Source organism: Leopardus geoffroyi, chromosome C3 (genome assembly GCF_018350155.1).
Source record: "Leopardus geoffroyi isolate Oge1 chromosome C3, O.geoffroyi_Oge1_pat1.0, whole genome shotgun sequence".
NCBI lineage: Eukaryota > Metazoa > Chordata > Mammalia > Carnivora > Felidae > Leopardus > Leopardus geoffroyi.
Window position 1 is genome coordinate 56,120,669 of NC_059338.1, and position 16,755 is coordinate 56,137,423.

The following is a 16,755-nucleotide window of genomic DNA, read 5'->3' on the forward strand; positions in this document are numbered from 1 at the left end:
GGCACAGATTGGCTCTCTCTCTGTTCTTATATTTCAGTGATGATATATAATGATGCAATGTCTTGTGATAAACCTATCACTAATTAGGATGTTTCTTCCTGGCCCATGATCGATAGGATATGGAATTTACCGGGACATAACCAGAATTTTTCATGCCCTCAAACTATTAAAATCTTAACTGATTTTACAAACCCACAAATTGCTGCCTGCCAACAAGTGCCATAGTTATGAAACCCTACTTATCACTATGCTGAGAATGGCATATATCAAATTTGGGATGTATATTTATGGCTCACACCCACGACTGGACAGCTCAGTCAAAAGGCACTTTTATGCTGGGGACAAAGAAATCATACATATGATACCTGGGAAAATAGCCAACATCTGGGCGTTTAGGATGGCTATCATTAGAAACAAGTTCCCAAACCATTGTGCTCCAGGATACTGACAAGTTTGCTACTGATTGGATAAGGTGACCTGGAATCAGATGGCCAGCTCCAAACAGAACCCACTGGTTATGTGGCACTAACCTATGGCCCTGGCTTCCTCCGGAGTGGATAGGTTGTTGCACCCTAAGTTTTGCCTGGATTCACGGGCACATTAACAAAACCATCTCTACCCTGACTAATCTTCCCAATTTAAAACACAGGTGGGGGCACCCGGATGGCTCAGTTGGTTAAGTGTCCGACTTCAGCTCAGGTCACGATCTTGTGGTTTGTGGGTTCGAGCCCCGCCCGCGTTGAGCTGTGTGCTGACAGCTCAGAGCCTGGAGCCTGCTTCAGGGTCTGTGTCTCCCTCTCTCTCTGCCCCTCTCCCACTTGCCCTCTGTCTCTGTTTCTCTCTCTCAAAAATAAATAAAAACATTAAAAAAATTTTTAAAAACAACAAAGATGGACACGATCTGGTTTTCAATGGTATGATCATTTGGCATCCATTTTTCTCCATCTGTAAGGTTAGAAAGTATAATTTGGCACATGGAAGTCCTCAGTAAATACACCATAAAGGCACTCAGTGATTCACAGAACAGTATTTCCTTACTTAATACTGAAGTTGCACAGATGAGCAAAGCAGTTCTACAAAATAGAGTGGCTTCAGATGCTCTAACCACAGCACAAGGTGGCACATAGGGCATTATTGAAACAGAATTCTGTGTTCACACCCCAGGTTATCACAGAAATGTCACAGGGTTACTAAAAAATGTGAATATACAAATTGGGGCTCTACAAAGTCTTTCTCTCTCGTTTTTTAAAAAATTTATTTTTGGGGTACCTGGGTGGCTCGGTCGGTTAAGCGTCTGACTTCGGCTCAGGTCATGATCTCACAGTCCGTGAGTTCGAGCCCCGCGTCGGGCTCTGTGCTGACAGCTCAGAGCCTGGAGCCTGTTTCAGATTCTGTGTCTCCCTCTCTCTCTGCCCCTCCCCTGTTCATGCTCTGTCTCTCTGTCTCAAAAATAAATAAACATTAAAAAAATTTTTTTTTAATTTATTTTTTAAGTGGGGTAGGGGCAGAGAGAGAGGGAGAGAGAGAATCCCACACAGGCTTCACACTGTCAGTGGTGCGAGGGCAGAGCCCCATGTGGGGCTTGAACTCACGAACCGTGAGATCATGACCTGAGCTGACATCGAGAGCTGGACGCTTAACTGACTAAGCCACCCCAAAATCCTTCTCTCTCTTTCAATGATTGGTTACATTCCTGGCCTGGGGAGGGTTATGGTCAACAATTAGGGATCTTTTCATTGGACTTCTCATTCTTTTTTTTTTTTTTTTCACATTTATTTATTTTTGAGAAACAGAGTGAGACAAAGCGTGAGCAGGGGAGGGGGAGAGAGAGAAGGAGACACAGAATCAGAAGCAGGCTCCAGGTTCTGAGCAAGAGGTCAGCACAGAGCCCGATGGGGGCTCGAACCCACGAACTGTGAGATCATGACCCGAGCCGAGGTCGGATGCTCAACCAACTGAGCCACCCGGGTGCCCCTGGACTTCTCATTCTTATAGCCACACTCATCGTAGTGTGTTGCTTTCTTAATAACTCACTACTTGGTGCCAAGACTCCTTCCCTGCCATAACTTCAAGCTGCAGGTGATCCTTTCCACTCCACACGTGTGCCCCCCCCCTTGGACTCGCTGCTTCTCCTTTCATAACTCCTACTTACAAAAGCCCCCCACTGACAGTGTTGACCCATAGTTAGGGACATCCCCATGCCCCTATTCAGCAGGAAGAAGTTACAGAAGACAAGACCTTCCACTCTCAGCAACCTTAAAGATTTAGAGGTTAAAATTGTTCAGGGTGGCGAATGATGTGGGGAAACCGAGGCAAGCTGAGGTCAAAGCACAAGCTAACAACCACCTGGGGTGGGGGGGAGGAACCTCCCAGGTCAGGTGGGATGAGTGTGACATCCCTCGGGCACTCCTGGCTGCCCAAGAACCAAGGAAAGAGAAAAAACTAATGGTTCACTGATAGAGATCCCAGTCATGCAGGACAGAGTTTCCATCAGTTTGTAACTATCTTAATGATTACAAGGCAAAAAGCAATCAAAAAAACTTTTTTAATGTTCATTTATTTTTAAGAGAGAGAGAGCGAGCAAGCAGGGGAGGGGCTGAGAGAGAGAGGGAGACACAGAATCCGAAGCAGGCTCCAGGCTCCGAGCTGTCAGCACGGAGCCCGATGCAGGGCTCGAACTCACAAACAGTGAGATCATGACCTGAGCTGAAGTCAGACACTTAATGACTGAGCCACCTAGGCGCCCCTAAGGTAAAAAGCAATTTTATCCATAGCAAACTTCCAGAAACCTGTTGATTCAACTTCTTGGGACCCTGATGTCATCCTCCCCTCCATAGGATGGAAAATTCGTATATAATCAGTCACTCCTTACACTTACAATGCAGCTCTTTCTGCCCATGGGTCCTGTCCCCATGCTTTAATAAAACCACTTTTTTTCTGCAACAAAGATGTCTCCAGAATTCTTTCTTGGCTGTCGGCTCCGAACCTCAACACTTCAAACCACATCAGACCTATATACGAAAAGTGGCTATTCAGGTGCTGGCTAGGTTGGGGGCATTCACGCATAAAATTTGTACGGACATATGACTCCTGGCACACCTCAGGGAGATAAGGGAACCCTCTGAGAGACAGCAGACTGACCCAAGTGCAATGCCACACAAGCGGAACCCTGTGTGCTCAGAGCGGTGCTGCAGCATCTGTGCATTGGTTTGAGGGCACAGCAGATGACAGTGTCGATCTATGTATCTGTTTGGCTGAGGCACTTCTCGCTGCAGATGTTACACTGAATACGCTGCAGAACATTTCTGAAGGATTGGCGGTATACCCCAAAGTAATTGAGCAGTGCATTCAGCAAGAGCTGCCTTTCATGGCCACGGAGAACGTCATCACGGCCATGGTGAAAGCTGGGGCTAGTTTCCAGGATCGCCACGAGAAAATAAGAGTGCTTTCCTAACAGGCAGCTGCTGTGGTCAAGCAGGAAGGAAGCGGGTGACAATGACCTCATAGAGCGAAGCCAGGATGTTGCCTCTTTCAGTCCCATTCACTCCCAGTCGGACCATCTATTGGATCCTTCTTTTACAGGTCGTGCATCCCAACAGGTGCAGAGATTCTTAGAAGAGGAGGTTTATCCCCTGCTAAAACCACATGAAGGTGTCATGAAGTTGAAAGCAGAATTACGTCTGTAGAGTTGGAAGAGAATTAAACAAGAAATCCTCGTTGGCTCTGTTCACTTTTGTTGCCGAGTCACGGAAACTTGCTCCTCCAGTGCCTTATTTTACCTCAAGAGCCGTTAACCTGCAATTGATAACGGTACTTTTTGTTTGCATGACACATTTCTCAGCATTCACAATGCAGAAATAAACTACGTTAACTTGGACTCTGTTTTCTCTGTGTTTTCGTTTGCCTGTTGTAACAACAACGCAAAAATGATCTATCTGTAACACAGCCCAGTCTCCATCACTTTAGCACATCACAGGGGTAGAAAAGAGTCACACGGCTAGCACCCTTTCATCTAAGGCAGAACTTCATGCCTCCCCGGACCACAAGCCCATTTCCCTCCAGAGATCCAGCCCAGAGCCCAGCTGAACACACAAATAGGCAAGCAGAATGAAGTTGGCCCCAGGCCTCCGCACGTCTCACCTCCCCCCCCCCCCCATGGCCCTCCAAGCTTCCTGGATGCACCCTTCTGCCCCCCACTCCCAGGCCAACTCCTAGCCTCTGAGTCACCGGGGAGCTTTCTTTGTGGGATAGTTAACCAGGGTTTCAGTGTTAATATAAAACAATGTCCAGTGAAATCCATTGTTTCCTAAGTGACTCCCCTATTTTAATGACAACTGATGCTGCCTCTGTGCCTTCATACATGATGTCCCCTCTGCCTGGATGATCCCCAACTCTTCCAGATACTACATTCCTATAGAATCCGTCTGTGCATAAAGAAACCTCTCAAATCCCCATTTTATATTGGGTCCTTTAGGACATGATCTCAGCGCCTGTTATATCTTACAGCATACATTTTATAATCGTATGCTAATTTGTACATTTATATGTCTAATATCACCTCTCTAGTAGATCGTAAACTTCATGAACTTACTACTAACTCAGTGCAAATGAAAGAATTGTAGGGAGTGTGTGTACCCAGGCTTGGCTTTGGAAAAGAAGGTGGGTGTCCTTCTGAAGCCCTGGGCTCACTTCTGCTCCGTATACCTAAAGGTAGCTTAGTCTGCGACCAGGTCATAAGAAAGGTAATTTTCAAAATTTTAAGTAGCGATACAGTAAAACCTTGCATTGCAAGTAACTTGTCAGCGAGTGTTCCCCAAGATGAGCAAACGTTTCTAATAAATTTTGACTTGATAAATGAGCGATATCTTGCCATATGAGTAGTGCGTCATGCCAAAAGTCACATGACCGCAACTGAGCCAATAATTCTTGAAATTCGCTTTGATAGACAAGTGCTCTGCCTTACAAGCATGTTTCCGGAGCGAATTATGCTCGCGAACCAAGGTTTTACTGTAGATCCTTGCTACAACAAATAACTGTGTTGTGAAGGTGACAGATGTGTAAAGTGTGGAGGCCGCTTTTAGGCAAACAGGCTCGAGCGATGGGGTACAGAAAGGGCCTGGTGACCACCTGGCTGAATACAGACAGGCCCTTCGGGCAACTCACCCTGAAATATCCATAGGCTCTAGCTGACCAGCGGGCGACCTGCAGCTAGGCACGCTTACCCAAAAAGGGAAATTCTGTACGTCACCATACCTCCTCACTTTCCCTCCTTGAAAGCGGCCCCCACCCTCTGCCTCCTGGCAGACTGCCTCTCCTCTGCTGTCCTGCGACACCCCCCTGTGGTGTATTCCATAAACTTCTATCTCCTTTGTTCTGCCTCGGGTGAATTCTTTCACCTCCCATGCCACTGGCATCCACCTGATGGTTGCCCCACATTTGGAGGTCCCCATCGAATTCAGAGACACCATTTAGGCACCACATTAAGGTTTATAATAATTAGGATCTTTAGATGAATGTAAGATACTGTAACCAAAGTGTGATGCCCTCATGTCATGAGCCTAAAACGATTGGAAATAGCAGAGCTTAACACTCAAAAGTTGGGTAGGCGAGAGTCAGAAAATTTGGGTTTGAATATTTGAACTTTGCTTTCTGGTTATGTATCCTTGGGCAAATTACTGTCTCTGTGCCTTGGTTTCTTTATCTATAAAAAAGGAATAGGGGCGCCTGGGTGGCTCAGTCGGTTAAGCGTCCGACTTCGGCTCAGGTCACGATCTCACGGTCCGTGAGTTCGAGCCCCGCGTCGGGCTCTGTGCTGACAGCTCAGAGCCGGGAGCCTGTTTCGGATTCTGTGTCTCCCTCTCTCTCTGACCCTCCCCTGTTCATGTTCTTTCTATCTCTGTCTCAAAAATAAATAAACGTTAAAAAAAAAAAAAAAGGAATAAAAAATTCCTTACCTTCAGAAGGCCGATATAAAGATGAAATAACACATATAAAGTGCTTGGCTCTTAGGGGGTGTTAAAAATAAAACAAAATTCAACCAGCAATTTTGAAGATCTAATTGGCTTCCTTGAGCAATTCATGAATTAGGAAGCTTGCCGTCCAGCAAGTAGAGAGGTGCTGCGAGGAATTGTACAAGATGAAAGGTTTTTACAGGAAAGAGGTTGGAGCAAGGAAGCTGATTAGCAAAAGAAAAGAAAGATTTGCTACATCTTCTTTTGGCAGGGAAGGGAAAGGCAGGGTTTGTTTGTTTGTTTGTTTAAGTGGGACACATTTGACACAGAATGCTACATTAGTTTCAGGTATACGACATAGTTTTTCAACAAGTCTATGAGATATGCTATGTACATCACAGGTGTAGTTATCACCTGCCACCAAACAACCTACTAGAATACTATTGACTGTATTCCCTCTGCTGTACCTTTAATCCCCGTGATGTATTCATTCCATGTCTGGAAGAATGTGCCTTCCTCTCCCCTTTATCCCCTCCCTCTCGCTTCCCGCAACCATCAGTTTGTTCTCAGTATTTGTGGGTCAGGTTCTGCTTTTTGTTTTTTTATTCATTTGCCTTCTAGGTTCCACATATAAGCGGAGTCCTGTGGTATTTGTCTTTCTCTGACTTATCTCACCCAGCACAGTACCATCTAGGTACATCTATGTTGCCACAGATGGCAAGATCTCATTTTTTGTGTGTGTGATTTGGTAATATTCCATTATATACATCTTTACCAGTTCATCTCTTGATGGACATTGGGGCTGCTTCCATATCTTGGCTATTGCAAATGATGCTGCAATAAACATAGGGGTGCATATATCTTCGAATTAGAGTTTTTGTTTTCTTCAGGGAAATATCCAGAAGTGGAATTACTGGATCATATGGTGGCTTTATTTTTAACTTTTATGAGGAACCTCCATATTGTTTTGGACAGGGACTGCATCAGTTTACATTCCCACCAGCAGGGTGTGACGGTTTCTTCTCCCCACATCTTCCCCAACACTTGTTATTTCTTGTCTTTTTAAGACTAGCCATTCTGACAGGTGTAAGGTAATAGTTCACTGTGGTGATTTCAAGGTGATATTTCATTTGACAGAGTTGGTTGGGTTTTTTTGTTTGTTTGTTTGTTTTTTTACCATGCAGATTGCTTCTAGCACTGATCAGGAAATTTCGAGATTGACTGTTAAAGGATCACATTCCTGAAATAGGTTGAAACTGTAGTTCTTGGTTTGCTGTCCTGGGGAGCCAATGACTCCATTTGGAACTTGTTGTTTCTTTTTTTTAACGGAAGAGCCCTGTACAAGTTTACTACGACCTGTTTAGACACAAAAGCATACTTCAGGGAACAGGTATGGGAAACCCATGGAAATGACAGAACCAAGCAGGTGTCTGTTATTTTGTGATTCTGGCTTAACAAATTAAAAAATCGCAAAGAAAGTTTAGAAGTCAATGTTTATGCTTCAAGAGAATAGTATTTTTTATAACTCTTTCATTTAGTAAAGCCTTAAGAGTTTAAAATACCTGTAATATCCTCTGAATGCATGATTATGCTTATTTTAAACTTTTCTGAAGTAGAGAATATTTCATTGCTGGGATTAGCTTATGAATTTTTTTGTCACTAAACACATCTGTAAAGTGATAGACACTTTATGAGTAAGGAATGACCTAAAATGATCTCAAACTTCAATATATTATTCAATGGCTTTTGCAATTACTAATATTGCATGTATATTAGGCCTTATTGACTTATGGTCTCTATATCTTTTTTTTTTTTTTTTTTTTTTTTTTTTTTTTTTTTTTTTGAGAGAGAGAGAGCTTTAGCAAAGGAGGAGAGGGGCAGAGGGAGAGGGAGAGAGAGACTTAAGCAGGCTCCACACTCAGCTTGGAGCCCGCTGCTAGGCTCAATCCCATGACCCTGGGATCATGACCTGAGTCAAAATCAAGAGTCAAAGGCTCAACCAACTGAGCCACCCAGGCACCCCTCTGTATCTTCGTAAAGAACACAGTGGGAGCACCTGAGTGGCTCAGTCAGTTAAGCATCCAATTCTTAATTTTGGCTCAGGTCATGATCTCACGGTTTGTGGGATTGAGTCCTGCATGGGACTCTGTGCTGACAGTGCAGACTTGGGATTCTCTCTCTCTCCCCCTCTCTCTGCCCCTTCACTGCCTTGTTTGCTCTCTCTCTCTTGCTCTCCCTCTCTCTCCCTCAAAATAAATACATAGACATTAAAAACAAACAAAAAAAGAACACTGTGAAATAGCCTTTCCTAGCTTATTTACTGCAATGAACATCATGGTCATTAGCCACTGTTGGTCCAGATAACCCCTATTACTTGGGGCTGTTCCTCCACTTTCCTATTCTTCCTGTTTTTTGCTACTCTTGACTATAGTTATAACCCCTTAATGGAATACCTTCCTCTATAGCTTGACAGTTGGTGAAGGAAACTATGCTGGGACATATTCCATATCTGTAGGTGGTGAAAGGGAAAATAAAAGAGAGAAAGGCATTAACTGAAATCAAGCTGTAAAGAAATAGGACATCAAAATACCAGGGATTAAAGTCTCCGACACTGTGGGCTAGCTTAGTGCTTCTGGCCTCGAAAACATACTTCTAAGGAGCGGTCCAGTTCCAATCAATATATGATTATAGAATTGTGGTTCCCGTGTTTCTTGATGAAGGATCTCCAAAAAAGAATATTTTTTAGCATTCTCCTTCCAAACTATAGATTCGCAGTTCTCGACTTTTTCTCTATGTCGTGGTGAGGTGGTGGGGGAAGAGGGCCAGAGAGAAGGTTTCCTAGAAAAGGAATCAGCAGAGTCTAGTGAAACCAGAGCATTAGAAGCAAACTTATGAGTTCTAGCCCGGCTCTGTGACTGATCAGGGGGTGGCTGAAGGAAGCTGGCTTAATGTTTTGAGGCTGTACTTTTTGCGTCTACTTTTTTGCGTCTACCCAACTCACTGGGTTGGGAGGAATAGAGAGGGATACTGCCTTTTGTGATAAGTGTGATGCTGAGTTTTGAAATATTCAAAGTGAAAGGAAAATGTAAAGTTCCATCTCTTGTTCCCCATGTCAGCCTGGACAGAAGCCCTCACACGACCTCATCTGTCGGAGTGACTCACTTTCCTGACTCTCTACCTTTGCTTCTTCCATCTCCAACAGATTGCCACCAAAAGAATGCTTTTCCTGAGAGTCTGATTAAATCACAGTTCTGCCCCACATTGCAATGGCACCCTCCCCAGAATGAGCTTAAATGTCTCTGCAAAACATTTTTTTAATTCCCCAAATATTTACCCTGTTCCTAATATGGACCAGGCATTGCACAAAGCGCTCGGGATTCAATGAGAAATATGGCACAGCCCTAATTGCAGAGGAACTTGTAGACCAATGAGGAGAAAGCAGACAATTTCTGTCTTGGTCTGTTCAGGCCGCCATAACAAAGTACCGCACGGTTGGTGGCTTATGAACAACAGACATTTATTTCTCACCGTTCTGGAGGTTGGAAGTCCAGTTTCAGGGTGCTGGCACCTGGTCAGCTTGAAGACTTCTTACTGTATCTTCACATGGCAGCAGGGACTAGTGAGCGCTGTGGAATCTCTTCTAGAAGGGCTCCACACTCATGACCTCATCACCTCCAAAGACTCCACCTCCTAACACCATCACATTGGGGGCTAGGATTTAATATATGAATTTGGGGGGAACACTAACATTCATGCTATAGCAATTTCTTCATTTACTTTTTCAATGACACTGGCTTATTTAAAAAATCATTCACCTGATCAACATATATTTGAGTGTCTATTTTTTTAGATATGAAATTTATTGTCAAATTGGTTTCCATTGAGTGTCTATGAAACGATAGGACCAGGACTTGGGGTAACAGTGGTGGATGAAATTAAATGTTCACCCTCTTAGTGCTCTCATTCTGGCTTAGATGACTCCTAAAAATACTACATCTCAGAACTATAGAAAGGAAAATGCAAAAATTAACTTTCCTACCCTATATCTTTCATTTCTACTTCCCAAAGGTAATCATCATTAATGACTTTTTGTGTTTCCAAGATGTTCTATGCTTATGCCAAATGCAGGACTATTTTATTTTTAAGCAAATGGATCAAGCTCTAACTCTACACAATGTATTTAACTGAGTCATATTTAACACCATTGCAATAGGTATGTGTCTTACAATCAATATCATCTTATATTTCTGATGGGCAGAATATTTTTCTTCTATTCTTTTCTTTTTGGTACATAAAATCAGGGTGAGTCTTAGGGTTGAGTCAATAAAATATGGTATTTTAATAGTACAGGACTTGACTACAAGAATACAATACTGAGCCAGTCAGGATTGCATTAATTACATTAGACTACGAGTAACAGAGATTAAAAACAATAGCTAAAAAAGGAATGTAATTTGTCCTTACCTAATAAGAAGTTCAGGAGTTGAGAATGCAGAGTACATGCATGGCTTTAATAACCCCCCAGGGTTCAAACTCCTTTTGTCTTTCTGCTTCTCATGGCGGTCACACTTGGTGGCTCTTTTCTTCCCAATAGAGTGACCACATTCCAGGCAGGAAGAAAGATGTCATCTGCCTCTAACCACTCAATATGCAGCAGCGGAGAAGGAACAGGTAAACGTAATAAACAAAAACTACCATTCAGGAAAGGGGATGATGGGAAACATGTGGTGGTCACTGGTCCATAGCTATCATCAAATTCTGCCTGGCAGACGTGGTGAGGACTCTGGGCCTTAGCACAGGGGAAGCTCATTGGTTACACAAGCTGGCAACTCCCGAGTCTGCTTTCTGGGAGAATCTTCCTTGTGCATTGTCCTCTGTGGACCTCGATCTTTCCTCTCCGAGGTGAGGATTATAATGGATGCACTTCTAGGAGTTTGCCCAGCTTTTGAAACCCACTTATTCTGGTGGCAGTTTGAGTGCACTGAGATTATTCTAGCACCTAAAAGCTTTTACAGGCCAGGTTTAAGGCACCTTTGACCACTTTATTCTATTTAGATTTTGCAAGCCTGCTGTCTGTTTGCTTCCAGTCATTTCCACACATCAGAAACAACAGCCAAAGATCTTGTGAAGACATGCTTTTTACATGTGACAATTCTGACCTTTTCCCCACTGGCTTCTGTGCTACCTTTTCAGATGGCTCCTGCTGTGAGGAAATTTGAGAAAATGGCAAATTCGATCACACCAGAAGCTTTCTGCTCTTTTATGAAAGTAGCACTGATTTTCTCTCCTAAGCCTGTACTTATAATGCCTTCTGTTTGAAGTAGGGTAGCAGTTGGCTTTCTTAACTCTGCAAGGCTACAAACTATGGAACTGTGGTAGGCTGTGCTGTCCCAGAATGGGTACATTATTCCCAATCCCCCATGTTCTTCTTACAATCTTACTGTGACACTCCTATTGAATGATGGGTTCTAAGCTCCTTCCTTAAGCATCCCGGTTGCTTGTGGCTACTGTAGAAGTGACATTTTGGTCATAAAAGTGATATGGCTTCCTTCCATTCTCTTAGAAGGCTCACTCCTAGGACTGTGAGAAAGCCCAAGCCACATAGGAAAGTCACGGTAGCTATTCTGGACAACAGACCCAGCCCCCATCAACCTCCCTTCATATGAATGCTGGGGACTGTTCAATCAAATGAAATAAAAATAAAAATGACCATTTTCAGAAAATACTGAAAGTAGACATAGATGTATGTGTAGCACGCTGGGAGATAAAAACTAGTCTAGATGATGTTTGAATAAAGTGTTTCAATTATGGATCGATGAATTAAAGACATAAGTCATTGTGATCGGTTAAAACTACTTAAGGGATAACCTCATAGGACTATTACTCTGAAAAATACTGAAGGTTTTTTGCTTGCCCATAGCAAGAGTTTTGTTAAGATAATAAGTAATGTTTTTAAGGTTTGAGAATTCTCACTTTACATACTTTTTGAAAATATGCTTTTGAAAGATACTTTTGAAAGACAGTTCCTGATTTATTATTTAAAAAATTTTTAAAAATATTTATTTATTTTTGAGAGAGAGAGGAGGGGCAGAGAGAGAGGGAGATACAGAATCTGAAGCAGACTCTAGGTTCCGAGCTGTCAGCACAGAGTCCAACATGGGGTTTGAACCCACCAACCACGAGATCATGACCTGAGCCGAAGTCGGACGCTTCACCCACTGAGCCACTCAGGTGCCCTGACAGTTGCTGAGATATTAAAGGGAATACTCAAAATGGTAAACAGATAATTTGAAACGTAAGACTTTAAGGAAACACTGAATGTGTAAACTGAGGGTAAAATGTAATGATAGAGAAATATGAAAGTTTTACATAAAAATGTTTTGAAGACCGTATGTCTCAACTCATCTATCATTTGATTTGTAGACAGCCATCATATGTGAACATTTGCCCATATATCTGAATTCCACACGAGATGCTATGTTAGTCAAGATAATTAGGATAAACTTTGGGAATACACAGACTTGGAAATCCAATGGTTTAACATTAAAAGCATATTTTTTTACTCACATAATGTGGGTTGGACACTTTCTCTGGGACGTTATCCTCCAAATGGAGACTCAAGGATCCAAGGACCTTTCATGATGTATTGCCATCATCTTTCACAAATGACCTTTGATGCAGAAAGGGAAGAGCAAGCATATCTAGTGCTCACACCTCAACACAGAAGTGACACTCGTCACTCACTCGTATTTGACCGGCACTTGCCAACCTAACTGCAAAGGACTCTGGGAAATGTCCCTCTTCCTATGTACTAGAAAGGGTCAAGGACTTGCTATTGATCACATCACTCTGCTACAAACTCTATTATTAAACTGATTATGCTAATAAAATCCAAGCTCTTATAGACTTGTCCACTTTCTGCACTATGCAAAAAAAAAAAAAAAAAGGATCAGAAAACAGCTCTACTGTTGTCTGTCCAATGAAGAGTAGCGCGTTGTATATCAGATCAGGCTACGGGAAGCCACGTCCACTGAGGAGTGGCCGTGTCACCCAGAAGTCACCAGATTTGAGCAGAGAGCATTAACTGGATGAAACTACTGTCTTTCTTGGGGGAAAGGGTACGTTCTGACGGAATGGGAGACTTGTGTTATGTTCTTCATTCTCCTCCAGAAAGAATCCTTTAAACTCACTTATTTGAAGACACAATTGATGAGTACTATTTCATTAGGATAATCCTTAAGGACAGCACTGACATCTCAAAGGAGAGGTTTTTATGGCGAAGGGTGAAAGATTTTAAAGTATAACTTCGGGCTGTTTGAGCTGGGTGTTCAGAGTGGGGCTATATTCATCGGAGTGAAGATAGTTGTTTATTTCTGTGTCGTATAAAAGTATGGGATGGGCAGGGTCTACTGAGAAGCCATCCAGATGCCCAGGCTAGTGGGGGCTCTGCCCTAGTCCAAAGAGCGTGTTACTGTCTGCAGGGTTGAAGCTGAGTTCCACCTCCACATGCAGCCAGCCGAAAGACACAAAGCCGATGACCAGGCTGTGGGATTTCCTCTTAAGCAAGTGATGCCAAAGTTGTAAACTTTGCTTCTACTCGCCTTCCATTGGCGTGAAATTTGGCCACCTCTAGTCTTAAAGGGACTGGTCTCTGCTTGAGAAGCTAAGTATCTATGTGGGGACATTCAGCAGACTCTGCCGTGGAGGGCTTTCCTCTGCTTTGAAATCACTTCCGAAGACCTTCCTCACCAGAGAACTCCCTATTCAGAAGTCATACATTGTCTCCCTTCTTTTCAAAAGGAAGAAGATATCTTAGTTGCCATGATAGGCACAGACCGAATATAGGCAAACCATCCCCTGCAGTGTGTCCACAACCGTAGAAAGTAGCTTGTCTTTGGGTTTAGGCTTTGAAACCTTCACTTGCAGACTGGCCTCACTCGCCAAATACATTCATTGGCTGATCTGTGGGCCTCGTAAGGACACACTGAGGCTCTGATTCCAGATGCTTGCCCTCTAGGCGAAATGCACCTAAGGTCGCATAGCAGGAGGGAGATTTGAGAGAGATTCCTCCCAGGCCATGCCATCATGGGCAGGGGGGAGTCATGTACATTGTAGTAGAGGCAAAAAGCATCACTATGTGTGCAGACCGTGGTTCAGGGAGGGTAGTGGTCTTGGTCGGGATGTTGGGTCTGTGTTCTCAGTGCTCAGGGAGAGTGGAGCCATTTTCTATCGGTCTTCTTAAAAAAATATGGGGTAAGATTCACACAATCTAAAGTAATTTAAAAGTGTACAAATTCATGACATTTAGTACATTCATAATTTTGTACAACCATCACCTCTATTTAGTTCTTTCTTTTTTTAAAGTTTTCTTTTCTTTTAATTTATTTTGAGAGAGAGAGAATGAGCAGGGGATGGGCAGAGAGAGAGGGAGGGAGAGAATACCAAGTAGGTTCCCTGCTGTCAGTGTGGAACCTGATGTGGGGTTCGAACCCACGACCATGAGATTACGACCAAGAGTTGGACATTTAACCGACTGAGCCACCCAGGCATCCCACCTCTGCCTAGTTCTAGGACATTTTCATCACTCCAAAAGGAAACCCTATATATTAAACAGTTACTCCTCATTTCTTCCTGTTCCCTGCTGTGGCCCCACTAATCTGCATTCTGGTTCTCGAATTATCTGTTCTGAAATTTTGTATAAATTGAATCATACAGTATGTGGTCTTGTGTGGCCGGCTTCTTTCACTTGGCATAATGTTTTTAAGATTCATCCATGTTGTAATATGTATCAGCACTCCATTCCTTTTTATGGCTGGATAATATTCCATTGTACGAATAAACCATGTTTTGTATGCCCATTTATCTGTTGATGGGCATTTGGTTTGTTTCCACCTTTTTTCCTTCTACTTTTGACACACACACTGTTATGTAATTTTTTTTCCCTGAGAATCCCAGTGTTCAGGTACCATTGACTTGTTAACTAACACACCAGGTGCTTTGGCGTTTTGGCTCTTGGGAACAACCTGTCACATGGCCAGAGGAGGAGGCCAGAGGACCTCCAGCCACATCCTGGGAGAAGCCGGCTCTGTGGAATCCTGCAGAGCTGTGTGCGAATCTGGTGTCTCTAGCCTTAGTCAAATCTTAGAGATTTTCTTCATTGGCAAGCCTGGGATAATAAAGTTCGCCTTAAATTGTTACCGTGAGGATTGCAGGAGGTGAAATGTATATGAGGTAACTTGTACGCGGATGGGCACGCTTTGTGCTTGTCAGTTCCCTGCAAATGTGTAAAGGGCTTCGGATATGTTTCAGAGGAGATGGGCTGTGAAGACCGAAGATGTGTTGCGATCACTGTGATATACATCCCTGATCCCAGATGTCAATGGCAGGCCCTCGGGCCCAGCCCAGGGGCATCAGGCTGGTGGCCCTTGCTGGTGTCAAGTCAGCTAAAGCTTCCTTTCGATTTCAGGGCAGCATCGGCTACTCACAAATTCCTATTCCTTTGGTAGCACCCTCTCCTCGGGCCCTAAGGGTTGTCTCATTGCTTTATTCTGCGCTGGCTCTTTCATTGAATCTGGCACTCTACCAGGTGCATGGGCATGAACACAGAAGACTCTTTCTCAAAAGACTCCCATCTAGTGGACGAAACATCTGAATGCAGCAGTTGAATTTTTTTTTTTTTAACGTTTATTTATTTTTGAGACTCTAGAGAGAGACAGAGCATGAACGGGGGAGGGTCAGAGAGAGAGGGAGACACAGAATCTGAAACAGGCTCCAGGCTCTGAGCTGTCAGCACAGAGCCCAACGCGGGGCTCGAACCCACGGACCGCGAGATCATCACCTGAGCCGAAGTCGGATGCTTAACCGACCGAGCCACCCAGGTGCCCCTGAATGCAGCAGTTAAAATCTGCTATCATAGATATTGTGACTCTGGCGGGGAGCACAGAGGGACACCGCCGCTAGTCTTAGGAAGCCAAGGAAAGGCACCAGGAGGGGGTGAAGAATTAGCCAAATCCCCAAATCAAGTGGGAATTAATGAAGTAAAAACACGATTCGGATGAAGCAGGCTGAAATCATTTGACCTTTCTGAGCCTCAGTTGTTATGTCTGTAAAGTGAGGGCCATATTAGAGTTCTTGTGATAAGTGAAACATAAAAACACTATGTTTAAAATTCCTGGGGGCAGTACCTTGAAATTCGTAGCCTTGTGATAAATGGGAGCCCTTGATTCTATTATTTTAAAGGGAAAGAGGAAGAAGAGGGTTGTAAGGGCAGGAACAATAATAAAATTAGTAATAACAATGGTTGTAATGTTTATGAATGATTAAATATTAGACAGTGTACTTAAGTGGTCTTTGCGTACTATCTTAGGACAAGTTAGATGAGTGTCATCACACTTTAAGAGTTGGGTACAGTCCGGGGCACCTGGGTGGCTCAGTTGGTTGGGCGTCCCACTTCAGCTCAGGTCATGATCTCAAGGTCCATGAGTCTGAGCCCCACGTCAGGCTCTGTGCTGACAGCTCAGAGCCTGGAGCCTGTTTCGGATTCTGTGTCTCCCTCTCTCTCTGCTCCTCCCCCGTTTATGCTCTGTCTCTCTCTGTCTCAAAAATAAACAAACGTTAAAAAAAAAAAAGAGTTGGGTACAATCCATATCCCCATTTTATGGAGGAGGAAGCTGAGACACAAAAGTGTCAGCATTCCTGCCCGCACCCATGCAGAGCTCGCACGTGGTGGGATCCAGGCCGACAGATTCTAAAGTTTTGGCTTCCAGTCGCTGTGTGGGGACAGCTGCATGTGGTCCCTTAAGAC

The 16,755-nt window shown here is 43.7% G+C and overlaps 1 long non-coding RNA gene and 1 pseudogene across 1 annotated transcript; one reads left to right on the plus strand and one right to left on the minus strand.

Annotated features, from left to right (window-relative positions):
• The first annotated feature begins 2,694 nt into the window (after positions 1-2,694).
• LOC123585126 lies at positions 2,695-4,186 on the plus strand (annotated as a pseudogene).
• Positions 4,187-8,188: 4,002 nt separating this feature from the next.
• On the minus strand, positions 8,189-11,055 carry LOC123586504. The gene is made up of 3 exons (XR_006706842.1): positions 10,416-11,055; positions 9,480-9,641; positions 8,189-8,789 (listed from the first exon to the last, which is right to left on the minus strand). It is a non-coding gene; the product is annotated as an uncharacterized LOC123586504 (long non-coding RNA).
• Positions 11,056-16,755: the final 5,700 nt, after the last annotated feature.